This window comes from Giraffa tippelskirchi, chromosome 13 (genome assembly GCF_054371585.1).
Source record: "Giraffa tippelskirchi isolate mGirTip1 chromosome 13, T2T-mGirTip1v1.2.pri, whole genome shotgun sequence".
NCBI lineage: Eukaryota > Metazoa > Chordata > Mammalia > Artiodactyla > Giraffidae > Giraffa > Giraffa tippelskirchi.
In genome coordinates, this window is record NC_137287.1 from 9,696,691 (window position 1) to 9,714,681 (window position 17,991).

The 17,991-nt window shown below is 48.1% G+C and overlaps 1 long non-coding RNA gene across 1 annotated transcript in view; it reads left to right on the forward strand.

Annotated features, from left to right (window-relative positions):
* Nucleotides 1-17,991, forward strand: part of LOC145532589 (uncharacterized) — a 571,872-nt gene that overhangs the window by 143,407 nt on the left and 410,474 nt on the right. The window contains exon 4 of the long non-coding RNA XR_014073407.1: nt 10,623-10,813. This is a non-coding gene — a long non-coding RNA (uncharacterized LOC145532589). The remainder of the gene's footprint in view (nt 1-10,622; nt 10,814-17,991) is intronic.

Below are 17,991 nucleotides of genomic sequence, written 5' to 3' on the forward strand. Positions count from 1 at the left end.
TCCAATTATGCAGGGAGCTTGGGAAGATGCAAGTTCTGAGCCAGCAGATCTAGGTTAGGGTGAGAGAGTCTGCGTCTAACATGCTCCCAGCAAGGCCAGTGCTGCTGGTCTATGGACTACATTCGGAGAAGCACGATCCAATGGAACTTCCTGCAGTGATGGATGTTCTGTTTTGCCCTGTCCAATATGGTATCGTTACGGGGCTGTCGAGCTCTTGTTATGTGAGTGGGGGATTGACTTGCAAGTTTTATTTAGTTTTTACCAATTTAAATTGAAATAGGCACGTATAGTTAGTGGCTCTCATGTTGGACGGTACAGCTCTAGAATGTTCTGTAGTGTTTATCAGAGTTCTCTAGAAGGTTTGTTAAAACACAAATTGCTGCCCCCACGCCTGCCCTTGGTCTGGGTTAGGGGCTCAGGGTTTGTATCTCTAATGGGTCCCCAGATAATGCTGATACCATGGGCCTGGGGACAGCACTCTGAGAACCATGCCACCTGCTAATCTCCCATCCCTGGACTCCTCTGGGTGCTTCCTGCAGCAGGAATAAAAACTGTATGCCAGGGCTTCCCTGATGGTCCAGTGGTTAAGAATCTGCTTGCCGGTGCGGGAGACTCAGGTTCAATCCCTGGTCTGGGAAGATACCACATGCCACGGGGCAACTAAGCCCCTGAGTCACAACTATTGAGTCCAAGCTCTAGAGTCTGGGAACTGCAGCTACTGAGCGCATGTGCCCTAGAGCCCTGCTCTGCAACAGAGAGGCCACCACAATGAGAAGCCCATGCAGCTCAACTAGAGAGTAGCCCCCACTTGTCGCAACTGGAGAAAAGCCCATGCAGCAACAAAGACTCAGCACAGCCAAAAAAAAAAAGAGGCCCAAAAAACTATATGCTATACCAACGTTCTGATTTGATTTGAACTCACCTTTAACGGAATGTGAGCTGGACTCCATTGAGGGTAATCTCACGGGAGGTTTAGGCAGGAGTGTTATTTTGAAACAGAGGGATCCTAGTGAAGGCTAGCCTCTACAAATTCAAAGGCTCCTACCTGGGAGGGTCTTCAGAGATCATCTGATCTGCATTTCCAGTTTACAGATGGGAAAACTGAGGCTTAACCAAGCACTGTTGGCTGGGGAAAGGGCTACGTGATACCCAGCAGAGAACCCAGGTTTCCACCCACCCAGAGTGGGAGCCTCTGATCCACATGCCCCTGAGCCTGAGCTGGAGGAGGAAAGTGGTTGCGACACAGACTCTGGAATGACAAGGGGACCCACAGGCTCCGTTCTATAGCCAGAACAGCTTGAGAGGCCATCCCTGAGTCCAGGGATGTCACCACTCAGAGGCTACAGCTGTGTATTTTCCCCCTTCGTTCATATCCCTCTGGGAGATTTGGTTGGTATTTAGCAGCTCTGGTTAAAAAAGAGAGGAAAAAGGAAAGACATGGGAGAAGGTTGAAACCATTGGTGGCAATGCTATTATGAGGACCTTACTTATGTATTTCAATAATCTATGCTATTCTTGCTCCCAGTGCTGAACATGCAAGGACAGATACACCACGGTGACATGAAATTGCTGCCGTTTATCAAACTCCCGCAGTGAGCCAGACATGGGATCAAGTCCTTTATATTCCTGATCTCATTAAAACTTCACAAAAAGCCTATGAGGTAGATGTTATTGTTACCAATATTTTAGATGGAAAAACGAAGCCTTAGCATGATTAGATAACTAACCGGGGTCATGCAGCTGGTAAATGGAGGGATGGAGATTTGAATACAGTCTGCCTGATGCCAAATTTCTGGCACTGTTTTCATTGTGCCAAGTGGGTGTAACTAAGAGGTGCTATGAGCTCCCCTGCTGGCTTTTGCCCGCCTCAATCTTGCTTAGCATCCAGGAATGAAGACAAGACATGTGAAGAATGAATCAGCCTGGCCCTGAGCCAAGGAGCCAGGTGTATAAGTCAGAATGATTTTAGTTACAAGTAATAGAAACCTGAATTAAAAGAAAAAGGAGAGTTACTGGCTTGTGTCCCAGGGAAGATGTGTTCAAGGGAGATGAATATGGTTGGATCTAAGGTTTTAACCCATTGATCACCGAGAGTCTCTTTTTCATTTCCTCTTGGGTTCTTTCTCTCTTGGGCAAATTTTATTCTCAGGCAGGCTCTCCCCATTGTTTGCAAGGACAGCCTCCAACACCTGTAGATCCACGTCGTCCTTAAAGCTGGGAAATTGAATCCCGGTAAAAAGAAAGTACTACCTTCTGCTAGCCTAACCCCAACTCCAGCCAAAGTCCCAGGGGTGACTTCTATTGGTTCAGCTCTGGCCATGTGACCCTTCACTGACCAATCACTGCAGTGAGGGGGATTCAATTCTCTATCCTGACCTGAGGACTCACAGCTATATGGAGATGGGATCGGTCTTATCTGTGTCTGTCTTTGAAAGTAGGATATATTCTGTTACCAGAAAAAAGCATTGAAAAAAAAAAAATCCTGCCACCACTGCCATCTGTTAAAGTGGTCAACACAGTGTATTGAAAGCACCTTCTCTGCTGATGGAGTGGCCTGGAATTAGGCTGCTCCATGTTTTATTCCAATTCTGAGTGAATTTTGAACATCAGCTCCCTGTTTAACCTCCCATCTGCATCATACATCCTCTGTGCCAGCACCTGCGTCACCCACTCACCATACACAGCGGAGCTGATCACATGGACTGCTGGCTTCTGGTGGGGAGGAGTGTGTGTCTTAACCTTCTGGCTTCCTGGCTTCTTCTCCAGGTGCCTTTAGTGGCTCTTCTTTTCACCCTGCAGTCCTCTGTAGACCCCATTTTCCCCTGTGAGACCACCTCCAGCCATACATTCTTAGGGAGAAGGTCATTGAAGGAACTTGGTTTTATATTCCCAGGTACCTGAGTAATATTTTATTGGTTGGACACATCTCTGGATTGTTCAGAAGTAAGAAGTGGCTACTCTGACCTGGACTTTGGCAGTCCATTTCTTTGTTCATTTATTTATTTTTAAATATTTATTTACTTATTGGGCTGCACGAGGGCTAGGTTGCAGCATGCAGGATCTTAGTTGTGCGAACTCTTAGTTGTGGCATGTGGGATCTAGTTCCCTGACCAGGGATCGAACCTGGGCCCCCTGCATTGCGAGTTTGGAGTCTTAGCCACTGGACCACCAGGGAAGTCCCCCATTCATTCGTTTATTTTCCCAGGCAGAGATTATCTATGGGCCCTCACCGTCTGCCAGAGGCATGTCCCCACCGGTATGAAAAGATTCAGCATGATCTTTTGGATCCTAGTTCTCAGGCTGCTCCATCACTGGCTGCTCTAGGCTATGTGATGTGGGTCCTGAACCTGGGGCCTGCCTGAATGCCCCCTCACACCCTAACATTCCTCTTTCTCTCCTCGATCTGCATAGCCTCAGTCCTGTGCACGCTGGTGCCAAACTGCCCTGTTGCAGGGCAGGGATTATTAGCGCGTGTTGGGGTGCAAAGCAAAGGAGTGAAGACTTAGCGAAGGAAGGACTGCTTAGCAAGCACGACCAGCCTTCAAGTTGGCAGTCTCATTAGGAAGAAAAGAAGAGGGCGTAGACAAACGGCAGGTGAGTTGGGACAGGCTGCTTAGAGGAAAGGGCTGCTTGTGAATCTTAAAATCACACACATGCTATGCATGGAAGCATCTTCACTGCAAAGAAGAGCTGACAGATGTCATATAATACTTCCACGCCTCTCTCCACATGCATGGATGGAGGTGTTTGGGTGTTTCCACCCAGATATGGTAAAGAGCTTCTTCTGTGCCCGGTGTGGTTATTTTTTTTGAGGGGGGATCTGTGTTGGTGCGGGGGCTTTCTCTAGTTGTGGCGAGTAGGGGCTACTCTCTAGTTGCAGTTCATGGGCTTGTTATTGCAGTGACTTCTTTTGCTGCACAGCATGGGCTCTAGGGCATGAAGGCTCAGCAGTTGTGACACATGGGCTTATTTCCTCTGCGGCATGTGGAATCCTCCCAGACCAGGGGTCAAACCTGTGTCCCCTGCATTGTCAGGTGGATTCGCAACAATTGGCCCCACAGGGAAGTCCGTCTCCCTCATTTTAATTCTCATAATCTTGACCAGAAGATGTGACCTGTCTTTAAGTGGTAGAGGATTTGAACTCGGGTCTGCCTGACTCACGGGCCAATGGCATCATTTGGAGAAACACAGCAGAGGAAACCCTCAAAGCCCCAGTGGCTGGGTGGGCTGGGGATTCAGTATCAGGGCAGATGACAGAGGGCCGAGGCTGCTTAGGCAAACGAGCAGGGGCCAAGTGAGAAGGGACCGTCTCAGCTGCCACCGTGGGTTACAAGCAACCAGGTGCTTGGACTTGGGGTGTTGACACAGAGGTCCATAGAGAGCCTCGGAAGTTTCATGAAAAGGGATTGTGGGGTCAGAAATGGTATTTGAAGAAGGTTGTTGGTGTAATTGAGGGCAAGGCAGTATTTCAAGGAAAGCAGGGGTTAGGGAGACATGTTAAGAGGAATTCTGTGTATTGTCCTGATTCTTTGGTGAATCTAGACTTCATCCTCAGCCTCTTTCTTGTCTCCAAGAGAGGCCTGGAGGCTCCACTAGACAGCGAGTGTTTCCTTCTCCCCCTGACAAAGGGGCCCTTGTAGCTGGGTCACATGGCTAGGGGCTTTTTTTTATTTCTTCTGGAAAATAGGAAAAAGGCCTTACGGGCCTGGCTACCGCTTCTGCACAAGTCTTTATGAGCTGCGAGAGCTAAGATCATAAGGCCCCCATATTTTGCTTTTGTGGAAAAGCCAATAACTTAAGAAAATGTTTTCTCCATCAGAGAAACTTCAAAGGTTCGCGAGAATAATGCACTAAAAATTATTGAAAGGCGACCTCGCGCACATCTTGAAGTTCGGCACAAAAGAACGTGCCGAAGCCAGTCTGGCCTCGCCACGGTTTAAGAATTCCTTTGTTTTTCTTCATCATTTGCAATCAAATGCAGGACCGAAGCTGTTAGGCATTTGGCTGTGGACATCTGCAGGGCAGGCTCGCCAACCGGATTCTTTTTCATCCAGAAGAGAAGGCTTACAGAGGCAGGACTATTGAAAACCCTCTCTGGCGCTTTCAAAAAATAAAAATTTAAAACCTCCTCACTGCCGTTGAAGGGGAAAGGTGGACTCTTGATCCTCCCCGTGAGCATCTGGGAGTTATTTAGGGCAATTGTGCAGAGAGGCAGAGTGGATGGCCCCAGAACCTGGGCCCGAGTTTATTGGTGGGGTTGAGTTTGGCCAGGTTGTTTAAACTTGCTGCAGCTCAGTTTGATCGTCTATTAATTGAGATAATAATATTTGCCCAGACAGTTTCACAGGCCTGTTGAGAAGATCAAATGAGGTTGTGTTTAAACGTGTGTGTATGTGCCTGTGTGCACACACCCACATTCCTGCTTGAGAGAGAGGGGATTTCTGCTTTTCCTGTGTTTTTACTTCTTTCCGTGGGAGGAGAGAGGCTTGTCTCATGGGTCAGAGTCTAGAATCCATCAGCCGATGTTTACTGAGCCCGCAAGTTCTCGGCAAGCGCTTTCTCCTCTGGCCCTACGTGCCTATTGGTGCTAGCCGGCCTCAGTGGACCTCATCACTCAGCTGGTTGTGGGAAAACTTGGATGTGGGGTCTTCAGGCCACAGCACATCCGTGGACAAGCCTTCCTGTGATGGTCTTGAGGTGGGAGGTTCCATGGTGCCCTGTTTTGCAGATGCCTGGGCACTTTCTCAGCAGAAGTCCAGCAGCTGTTTTGGCTCCCAGTGGCTAGTGATCTCTGGGTGGAGAGAAAGGGGTGAGTTTAAGGCCTGGCAAACCCTACAGGGACAGAACATCTTATTTAGGAATGGTTATTGGACTAACATGGAAGACTGACTTCCAGCCAAATTGTGAATGTGCAAAATTTTGAATGTTGGAAAACCGTGACTGCCATTAGGCAATGACCTCCTCTTTCTGCACTTGAGTTTTCTCACTTCCTCCACTGATTTGTGCCAAGAACTCAGTGTACTGAAACCCCGCTTTTCAGAAAGACCCCGATGCCAGTCATCCGTACTTTAAAGAGAATTGAGGTTCACGTGCCTTCTGTTCCCAGTGGATTTGCATTTGAGAATCAGTGCTCATTATGGAAGGAAATCTTCCATCCTCTGTTAGAAAGATTTCATCCAGAGAGGTCAGGGGCAGGGTGCTCTGATTCTCTGATATTCTGCCCCCTAGATTTCCCTCTCTGCTTCCTAAACGGAAAACTAGCCCAGTCCACTGTCCCTAAGAACACGGGTGCTTGATCTTGACACTTCTCCTGGGACACACTCAAAGCCCTTCTAAAGCTCTGTCTCTGCTCTTTATATTAAGGAAGGGGTAACAGCTGACAACTCCAGTCTCTTTTTGGTGAGTCTTTAGAGACTCATTTAAATGACCCACTGGCCTCCGAACATGAATATCATGGCAGCTCAAATGCCCCTGAGTGGTTGAAAAGTAAAAGAAAGAAAAAAGGTATAATTAGCTCATTCATAATTGTCCCTTCAAGGAAAACGGAGCATTGACCTCTTGGAAAGAACCAGTTTAGCTGAAATAACTCACATTTGCTGAGGACTCACTCTGTGCCAGGCCCTGAGCTAAGTGCTTTGCATTTAAGTCACTCTTTGAAGTGGGTACTGTTATCATATTCATTCTTTAGATGAAGAAACTACAGGTTGCAGAGATAAGTAACTTGCCCAAGTCCACCTGGCTTATAAAGAGTAAGAGATGGGACCCAGATTCAGGGCTGTCAGATCTAACACTAAAGTTTATGCTCTTGACCAGCCACCAGTGGATATCTCCTCTAGCTTTGCTGATGTGCCAGTTGTTTTACCCACAGTTTGCCTGTGTGTAAGAGAAAATCAATTATCTTGACTTAACCAAGCAAGAGCTTATTTTCCCCACATAATCAGAACCTCCCAGGAGAACATTTCTGGGCTGGTTCAGGCCCTTCTGTTTTTTCTGTCTCATCACCCTTAATGTGTCTCTTCCACCCTCATGGTTACAAAGCTGCTGTGCCTTGATCCTTTGCACCCACATTCCAGGCAGAAGGAAGTGGGAAGAGACAAAGGGATTTCTCCTCGTTGGGCTTCATCTTCTTTTTTTAACTTGGAGGAGCTGGTTTTCTTAGGAAGTTTCTTTTTGTATCTCCTTGTCCAAAACTGTGTCACTGTGTGATCCCTAGCTGAAAAGGAGACTAAACATAGGCTATATTAACTTTCTCACCTCTAAAATAGAGGAAGGCAAGAATCACAAGACCGAGAGTGGTTAAAAGGAGCCAGTCCATCGTTTCTGCTCAGTTTGCACCTTGAATGCTTTGCTCCAAAGGTTATAGGTGGGCATGGCTGGGGCAGAGCCAATGTGTTCCTTAGAGAGAGAATTTCTTTACCTGAACTTACTGTGCCAAGTCAGCCCTTGCTTTCGCCGGTCCTTCCTGGGTAGCAGCAGGCCTGGCTCTGCTTGTAGGCTCAGCCCCGCAGTTGCCCGGAGCGTGGGGTCTGGCGCTGGTCTCCAGGGAGCCAAAGGTTTCACATCGTTTCTCAAGTTTAGTCTTTCCTGACCTCCGCTCCACGTCAGTCCAATTAGAACCGCTGACCTCAATTCCAGTTTTCCTGCCCCCAACCCCAGCTTGTTTGACTGTTGGGGGTTGGAAATTCCTCCCTAAGGCTTGCCAGCTGTTGTGGTGTCTCCCCACCAAGGTGGGATCAACCCCTCCTCCTGAAACATGTGGCTCAGATGTTGAGGCTGGGGCTGCTACAGAGGCAACTAAGAGGCTAGGAGGGGGTTTATTACTCGCGTAAGGAGCTTTCTGGGAAGAGGAGGGTGGCCCCCCTGGCTGCTCTCACCACGGCATGAGAACACAGGGAAAGGAGATTGGCTGGGGGTTTTATGGTGGCGTCTTAGCTTGGGCAGCCCTAACAGAATTCCATGGATGGAGAAGCAAATGGCAACCCACTCCAGTTTCCTTGCCTGGAAAATTCCATGGACAGAGGAGCCTGGCGGGTTACAGTCCACGGGGTCACAAAGAGTTGGACACGGCTGAGCACAGCACAGCAAACAGCAGAAATTTGTTCTTAAGGTTTTGGAGGCTGGAAAGTCCAAGGGCAAGGTGGCGGCACATTCAGCGTCTGCTGAGAACCTGCTTCCTGCTTCATGGATGGTCCTCTTTTCGCTCTCTGGGGTCCCTTTTATGAGGGCACTGGTTTCATTCCTGAGGGCTTCACCCTCATGACCTAATCACCCGCCAAAGACCCCACCCCCAATACCATCATGTTGGGAGTTAGGGCTTTAACACGTGAATTTGGGGAGGGGGGAACACAGCATTTCAGTCCATAGTAAGTGGTTAGGGGGTAAGGCCAATCTGAGTGTTCCATGGGGTTTGATCTTCAACCTATGTCTTGGCTTGCTTTCTTTTTCTAAAATTATTTGTTTATTTGGCTGTGCCAGGTCTTAGTTGCACCATGAGGGATCTTTGATCTTCTTTGAGGCATGAGGGTTCTTTTAGCTGGGGCATGTGGGATCTAGTTCCTGACCAGGGATCGAACTTGGGGCCCCTGCATTGGTAGGGTGGAGTCTTAGCCACTGGACCACCAGGGAAGTCCCTGCCTTGACTTTCTTATCCTCTTGCCCAGACGTGGGGCAGGTGGGGAAGGAGAAGTGGTGAGATTTGGAAGCGGACAGCAGTCAAACATCCAAAATGGAGTCAGATTCGCAGATTCTTTATTACATTAGCTCCCTTGGGCTTCCGTCGTGGACGGGGTCCCTGGGCTGTGACTTGATGCCTGGGGCAGAGGAGATGCTTCCTCCTGACTTTGGGCCTCACTTGCTGCCTGACCTTCCCCAGCAGGATCCCATTCCTTTGAATCTCCTTGTACCCTTGAACCACACTTTAGTTTACCACAGCCCTGGACTTCATCTACTGGGCCCTGGTTACCCCTCCCAGAGCCGACTGGTCTGCAGCTGATTGGTTTGACTCTTCTCTTTTTCTGCCAGCTGGGTCGCTAAGACCCCAGCATCATGCAGGACCGTGTGGTCACAGTGTTGAGGGTGAGTCCCTATGTGTTCTAAGTAGCTTCAGTTGCCACCCTATGGACTGTAGCCCACCAGGCTCCTCTGTCCATGGGATTCTCCAGGCAAGAATACTGGAGTGGGTTGCCATTTCCTCCTCCAGGGGATCTTCTGGACCCAGGGATCAAACCCACGTCTCTTACGCCTCTTGAATTGGCAGGTAGGTTCTTTTCCATTAGTGCCACCTGGGAAACCCATGAGTACCTTTGTACTGTACTAAAATCATGCCATGAAGTGACTTTTAGCTCTGTCCTCTCCTCTAGACCCACAACTATTTGCATCCAGTGAGGAATGAAAATTCTTCATCCTCCCTCTCTCTTTAAAAAAAAAAAAAATTTATTTGACTGTGCTGAGTCTTAGTTGGGGCACGCAGGATCTTCAATCTTCACTGTGGCACATGGGATCTTCAGTTGTGGTACATGGGATCTAGTTTCCTGCACCCCTGCAATGGGAGTGTGGAGTCTTAGCCACCGGACCACCAGGGGAGTCCCTCATTTTCAGGGACTGAAACTCTGTAGCGGATGTGAGACTTAGTCCTCAGCATTCCTAGGATGCGGCATCTTCGTCTGTGGGATGCTAAGGTCTTCTACCCGCCTGAGCGGTTTGGCACTGCCTTTGGATGTTGATATGTTTTTGGATAAACACGTACTCACACACACACACACACACACACACACACACACACACACACACGGCCCTTTCTCTTCCTGTTATTGCCATACTGGCCTTCAAGTCCTACTTGGTTGCATAGCAGGGTGAGCTGGAACTCTTGATAAAGGACTTCTGTACAGTGATGACAAGAATTGATTTCCAATTTCCTGCAGAATGACTCTATCATCGCTAGTGACTCAGGCAATTTAGCTCATATTCCAGGCCTGCCTGGGGGTTGTAGATCACGCCGACAGCTTCCCAGTCACGCAGGAGGGGGATTTTGACAAGATGAGAGAGGAGACATGTTCAGAGAGTTTTGTGTTGGGAGTGGCCGGAAGGGAACGGCTGCCCCAAGGATCAGGGCCCTGCGGTGTCCCGTTGAGAGCAGCCGCATCTCGACCATGACGGGGAAGCCGGCTTGTGCTTATGTTTCTGGGGGCAGGGTAGCTACCCAGGATACCCCCCTTCCCCTTCTCCACACACTTTTGGGCCCTGCTCAGCATGAAAACATCCAAAACCCCAGCCGAAATATAGAGGGGATCAATTTCCAGTAGTTTCTTCCATACCAAATACTTTTTTTTTTTTTAAGGTTGTTTATTTCTGGCTGCACTGAGTCTTCATTGCCGTGAGGGTTTTCTCTAGTTGCAGTGAGCGGGGACTACTCTTCGTTGCAGTCTGTGGCCTTATTGCAGTGGCTTCTCTTGTTGTGGAGAGGGGCTCTGGGTGTGTGGGCTCAGTTCATACCGTATACTCTTAGATAGCATCTGTCTTTTAAAAGATTGAACACACAGCCTGGGTTTTTTCTTTCTCAATGGACTCTATTATAGCAGGTATGATTCTTCGCATTTACTCATGAATTCATTTTCATCTGCCAGACTTGCATTGATTGTGCGTTGGGTGCCAGATGAACTTGTTCACCAGGAATGTACGTCGAAAGGACAGACGGGGTTCTGCCTCCCAGAGTCACCCAAGCAAAATAGAACACGGCCGCATCAGGACCAGGAGGCCTCCTGTGGGTTGTGACTCCAAAGCCGTGTTCATTTAATCCTTAGGACAACCCTGTCAGGTGAGCCCCTGATTATTTCTGGTTTGCAGATGCAGAAACAAAGGTACAACGGATATGAAATTTTCTCAAGATCATATGAGGAGAAGGGCAGAGCAGAGACTTGAACCTGGGTCCTTGGGAAGCAGTCTGTGCTTCCTGCATTGCACTGTATCCCTCATGGGACTTCCCTTGTGGCTCAGATGATAAAGAATCTGCACGCAATGCAGGAGACCCAGGTTTGATCCCTGGGTCGGGAAGATCCCCTGGAGAACGGAGTGGCTACCCACTCCAGTGTTCTTGCCTGGGAAATCCCATGGACAGAGGAGCCTGCCAGGTTACAGTCTATGGGGTTGCAGAGTCGGACACGACTGAGCGACTGACCCTTTCAGTATATCCCTCATGGGCGGTGGATGAATATAGATGACTTTCCATCCAGTGGACTGAATGGAGCCCCTGGAAATTGATTATCAATCGCCCTGCTTTCATTAGGACTTCATCAAATTCTGACAGCATGAGGAATCGCTGGAGGCCCAGGCATACAGCCCATCCAGGCATATGTGTAGGTGTGAGTGTGCACAGACACACACACATGCAGACAGACACATACATGTACACATACTCACACTCACACACACACACAGCCAGGACATAGCTCAAAAAACTATAGAAGCAATGGTTCGTGACACAGCTCTACAGAACAGACACGCTGATTTCTCTTGAGTCGTTCAGCCAAAAAATTAGTTTTCAGAAATTGTTGTCAAACTACTTCCCAAGCTGAGGCTAAGCTTGAGTCCTGTAGTAGGAAGCGAATGATCAAACACATTCTGAGAACCTCCTGGGAGCTGGGCTCTTCGAGAGATATTATAACATGCCAAGGGCTTCCCAGGTGGCTCAGTGGTAAAGAATCCGTCTGTCAGTACAGGATTCGAAGGTTCAATCCCTGAGTTGGGAAGATGTCTTGGAGAAGGAAATGGTAACCCACTCCAGTATTCTTGCTTGGAGAATCCCATGGACAGAAGAGCCTGGTGGGCTACATTCCGTGAGGTCATAAAGGGTGGGACATGACTGTGCAACTAAACAGCAACAACAGTAATATGCCAATGTCCACACACTTTACTCTGGGAGGACTGTTATCCCCATCTTACAGCTAGAGAGACTGAGACTCGGGAAGATCCCTCCAGATCACAGAGCTAGCAAGGAACAAGGACAGAGTTCCAACACACACCTCCTGAGTCCCAGTCTACTTCTTTCCAGAATAATACAGAGACCGCTTCCCACGCACACTCACGAGTATTTTATTTTGACAAATCGACTCCCTAGAACTTTTTTAAGACTTTTGTTTTTTTTAACTGCACCGGGTCTTGTGGAACGTGGGATCTTTTTTTCAGTTGCAGCACGCAAAATCTTTAGATGTGGCATGTGGGATCTAGTTCCCTGACCAGGGATCAAACCCGGGTCCCCTGCATTGGGAGCATGCAGTCTTAGCCACTGGACCACCAGAGAAGTCCCGGCTCTCTAGAATTGATCTGAAGATTTCCCAAGGTGTCAAGAGCAGCTCTGATCGCCTGATTTCCTGTTCTGAGAACCTGACCTGTTTTTTAGACCAAGCTCTAGTGAAGGCTCCGGCTTTGACCCTCATTCCTCGCGCTGGTCAAGAGCTCCACGTGGGCTCTTTGCTCTCCACCCTCCAGCTTCTTTGTGGAGTCTGTTTGCTCTGATCTGCTTCTTCCCTCGTCCCTCCCAGAAGCCGCCTCTAAGGCTGCCAGTCATGTTGCCTCTCATTAATAGCTTCCGGGGATGGAAAGGGAGGATCTAATCACTCCCTGCACACCTGTCAGGTAGATGCCGCATTAGGCAGCATGTCTGAGGTTGTTTTTAGTTCTGATCAAAGTGATTGAAACAGATGTACCTCGTGGGTCTTATTAACGGCGGGGGAAAATGACTCATCAGCCATCTGACTGCTCGCTTGAATTCTTTGTATGCAGGCAAGGCTGCCAATCCCTCCTTAAATAAACAAGTGGTTAGTTTTCTGATCAATAGTTAAGATTAGGCTGGCTGGAGAAGAATCTATTTAATCCCTGACACATAAAGGCAATGGCCTATTGTGATGCTCTCCTGATACAGAGTTGAGAAGTAATTGCTCCCTTGGACAGAGAGAAACATTATCTGTTTCTCATTCATTCACTTATTTATTCAGTTATTCTATAAATATTGACTGGGTACCTATCTCATCCTGTAGCAGGTACAGTTTTAGGTGCCAGGAATGTCCTAGTGATGAATCTGACTCCATCCCTGCTTCCAGGAAGCCCCAAGCCTGGGGCTGGGGGAGAGATAACTGTATAAACAATGATACTAGAAGGATGATAGATGCTGGATTACTCATTTGAGGGATATTTATGGATACACGTAGGGAAGACAGCTTCTGAAATGGCTCTAATGATGGCTGTGCTGTGCTGTCCTTAGTTGCTCAGTTGTGTCCGATTCCTTGTGACCCCATGGACTGTAGTTTGCCAGGCTCCTCTGTCCATGGGGATTCTCCAGGCAAGAATACTGGAGTGGGTTGCTACTTTCTGACATCTGGGCTCATGTATAATTCCCTCCCTTTGGGTGTGAGATGGACCTGGAGACTTACTTCTAATAAAGAGGCTCTGGCAACATGATGGGATGTCATGTCTAAAATGAGGTTGCCGTGATGGGTTGAGTCATGTCCTCCCCCAAAAGATACATTGACGTCATTAAAAAAAATTACTTATTTTTGGCTGCACTGGGTCTTTGTTGCTGCTTACGGGCTTTCTCTAGTTGCGGGTGAGCAGGGACTACCCTTTTCATTGCAGTGCGTGGCTTCTTCATTATGGTGACTTGTTGAGGAGCACAGGCTTGAGGAGCGTGGGCTCAGTAGTTGTGACCCACGGGCTTAGTTCATTCCATGGCATGTGGAATCTTCCTGCACCAGGGATGGAACCCATGTCCCCTGGACTGGTAGGCGGATTCTTTACCACTGAGCCACCAGGGAAGTCTGATACATTGACATCTTAACCCCTGAAACCGCCGAATGTGCCTCTCTTTGGAAATAGGGTTTTTGCACATGCAGCCAAGTGAAGATGAGGTCTGAATGACCTCTAGTGGGCTCTAGTTCGGTGTGACTGGTGTCCTTATAAACAGGGGAAGCATGGGCACAGAGACACACATACATGGGGAGAGTGCCAAAGGGAAAGCAGAAATAGGGTTGATGCCTCCCTGAGCTGAGGGATACCAAAGATCTCCAGCACAGCACTAGATGCTTGGGGAGAGGCAAGGAGCAGAGCCTCCCTACTTGCTCTCAGGAGAAACCAACCCTGCTGACACCTTAAACTGTGTCTTCTGGCCTCCAGAACTGTGAGACAGTCCACTTCTGTTGTCTCTCCCAAGTCTGCGGTATTTGTTATGGCAACCCTGCCAGACTAATCTTGTTACAAAAAGACTGCGATTTCTGCCTCACTCCCACCCTCTCTGGGCCCTCTCACTTGCCCTGAGGAAGCCAGCTGCCACGTTGTGAGGTGTGCCATGGTGGGGCCCACATGACAAGGACCTGCAGGGGTCCTCTGGGCTAAGAGCCAGAGAGAGACTGAGGCCCTCTGCCCAACAGCCTTTGAGGGACGGAATTCTGCCAGTAACCACAGGCATGAGCTTGGAAGCAAATTCCTCCCCAGCTGGCAGCTTGGCCACTGTCTTCGAAGAGATCCTGAGCCAGAGGAAGCAGCCTGGATTCTTAAGCCACAGAAACTGGGATGGTAAATGTTGTCTTAAGCTAATACCCTGTGGGGCATTTTTGTTATGCAGCCATAGCTAGCTGATACCATCTGTAAAGCAGACTGGACATTGTCCTAAGCACCAGGGTAATGTAGCTGACATGGTCCTGGCCTTGAGAAGAGGCAGTTTGATTAAGGAAGCTTAGGCTCTGGCCTCTGGCTGTCCTGGGTTCAAATCCCAGCTATGTCCTTCACGTGTGGTGCTGTGGCTGCAATTCCCCTTACTTTGGTTTCTTTCTCTATAATAAAAGGAACGTGTTATATAAAGTAAACTAGAAAGAGAAAAACAAATATCGTGTATTAATGCATATGTACGGAATCTAGAAAAATGGTACTGATGAACCTATTTGCAGGGCAGGAATAGAGACACAGATGCAGAGGATAAACATGCGGGCACAGTGGTGGAAGAAGGTGGGACAAATTGAGAGAGCAGCATTGAAATGCAAACTTTACCATGTGTAAAATAGATAGCTAGTGGGAAGTTGCTGAATAACACAGGGAGCTCAGCCGGGTGCTCTGTGATGATCTAGAGGGGTGGAATGTGAGGGTGGGAGGCAGACTCAAGAGGAAAGAGATATATGTATGTTTATGGCTGATTCATATTGTTGTATGGCAGAAATCAACACAACATTGTAAAGCAATTATCCTCCGATAAAAAAAGGGGGGAGCAGTAATGGGGATCCTGTGTGGGTTAAGTTAATTTTTATAACGACTTTAAAGAGATTATTTCACATTCAGTGAATATGTACTGGATGTCTATGACGGGGCCGTTAGGGGATGCTGGGGTGACAGAGATGCTTTGTCTACAGTGGGTCCCTGCCCTTGTGTGGTTTACCTTATAGCTAAGGAGCTGGAAGATAGACAAATAAACAAAGGTATTTGTTGCAACCTCAGCAAGTGCTATTTCCTGTGTAGAAAGAAGAAGCAATTTCATTTTACAGGGTTCTTTTGGGACAAGAGGTTGGGGAAGGCTTCTCTGAGATTCTGTTTTCCAGAGATGGGAACGAACTAATCAAACAGAGGTCATGGGGTAGGATATGCCAAGTACAGGCCAGCTGAGCGATGGTGGGTGTAGTCCAAGATGCATGGATCTGGGCTGCATCGCCACGATGGGACCAGATGATATGCTGAGGCTGGGCTGGAGGGCAGGGGAGGAGCCAAACAGGACTGGTAGGTTTGAGGCTTGAGAATCTGGGTAGATGGGCTTGCCTTTGACTGAAGTGGGAAGCTTGGGGGCTTAGCAGGTTTGGAGAGGGACTTGGGAGTTTTGAGTTGGGGTATGGGAGTGGGTAGGAAGAATGGTCTGGAGGGAGGAAAGGAGGGACAAAGGCACAAGGGTATGACAAAGTGGGCTTAGGAGGCTGGCAGCTCTCTGGTCATTCAAAGCTCAGTACTGTAGATTCCCTGGTGGCTCAGATGGTAAAAACAGAGGGGATGACAGCCCACTCCAGTATCCTTGCCTGGAGAATCCCCATGGACAGAGAAGCCTGACCGGCTACAGTCCATGGGGTTGCAAAGAGTCGGACATGACTGAACGACTAAGCATAGCACTGTAGATTCTAAGGGCTGCCAGGGGGATGTGGTGAGGAGGTGATGATGAGGCTGCGATTGCTGGTCTTTATCCCACTGTCCATAGGAGGATGGGTTGTATATGTGTGTGTGTGAGTCATGGCAGGGGTGGTTTATGATTTGAAAAAGGCTACTGGGATGCTTGTTAAACTCCAGACTCCTGAATTTGGAGGAGAAAGTGAAAGTGTTAGTGCCTCAGTCGTGTCCGACTCTTTGAGATCCCATGGACTGTAGACTGCCAGGTTCCTCAGTTAGTGGAATTCTCCAAGCAAGAATACTGGAGTGGGTTGCCATTTCCTTATCTAGGGGATCTTCCCGACCCAGGGATTGAATCCAGGTTCAATCTGCAGGCAGAGGAACTAAGGGTCAAAGGATTTTGGGAGACTCAGGGTGTCTTTTCTCCAGACGATTGGGTACCTCCTACCTATCTACCCAAATTTGGGAGGGCAACCAACCAGGATCAATCAATCCAAGTGATGCACATGCCTTAGAAGCCTGTACGTTGACTCATCATCTTATTTATTTAATTCAGTTTTATTTCTGAGAGTGGACTTTTATAAATTTTATTCCTGTCTGTCGAGTTTGAGTTGCATTTCAGGGCCACTTTGCAGCACTGTAATTCATCTGCCTATAGTCTTTTTTAAAATATATATATTTTTCATTTATCTTCTTATTTAATTGATCAGATACATTTGTAATTACAGATCAGTAAAAATTCATGTACTGCATCCTGAAGTATTAAATAGCTACCAAAGTTTTAAAAAGCATCACTGGTCATTCAGAGTGGGTAGCTCTCTACATTTCATCATAATAGGTGTGCTCTGTGCTCTGGGGCAACCAGAATGTGGGTCTGGAATGTCTCTTTCAGAATAGCTTTTTTTTTTTCTGAAATCAATCTAAGCCTGAAGAAGGTGGCAGGCTGCAAATCTTCTTAATTTAATCATTTGTTTTTCATTCATTCCCTGATATAATGATTCTACTGAGAACTAGAGGTAGCACAATGAACACTCTTGTGACCGCCCGTCCTGTGGGTCTCCCAGGGCTGTAGACTGCACAAGGATGTAGCATTTGCCCTTCTCCAGGTATCTCACCAGCTCCATGTCCTTCCCTCCTTCCCCACAGGAACCTACACCAATGCACACAGTGAGCTGCCTCCCCATCACTGTGCGTTCAGGCCCCATCCCTGTGCATTCAGGCCCCATCCCTGTACAGACCCGCTTTGTCCCACTTGATGCCCTGCCTTGGTTGTTTTCAGGTCTCTGCCAGAGAGCTGCATGGATGGGCACTGGGCACTGTGGATGAGCCCTGCTCTGGGTCAGGCCCACCTGCCATCTGTGCTGTGCCTGGCAAGGGACTCATACATTCAGAACCCCATTGACAAAAATGGGTGTATTAACACCCGCCCTGCAGGGTTATTGTGAGTATTTAAACGGAATAATGTGTGTCAAGCAGAGTTGTGATTGTGGCTTACCTACGCATTGTCCAATCTCTCTGCTTCCTTAGTAACAGAACCCTATATTTTAATTTTTTGTAAGCTTGAAGAAATATTTATCTGTTTGTTTGGTTGTGCCCCATCTTAGCTGTGGCATGAGGGATCTTGAGTTGCAGAATATGGGATCTAGTTCCCTGATCAGGGATCAAACCCAGGACCCCTGCATTGATAGCAAGGAGTCTTATTAACCACTGGACAGCCAGGAAAGTCCTCAGAACCCTATATTTTTAAAGATAGTTCTTGCTTGGCTGAAAACTTTTTTCCTCAATCTCTTTTGCAATAGGGTGACGAATGAGATTGAAGCAGAAGTCACTGGGTGGGAAATTCAGAAAATCTCCTTGAAGGACCCC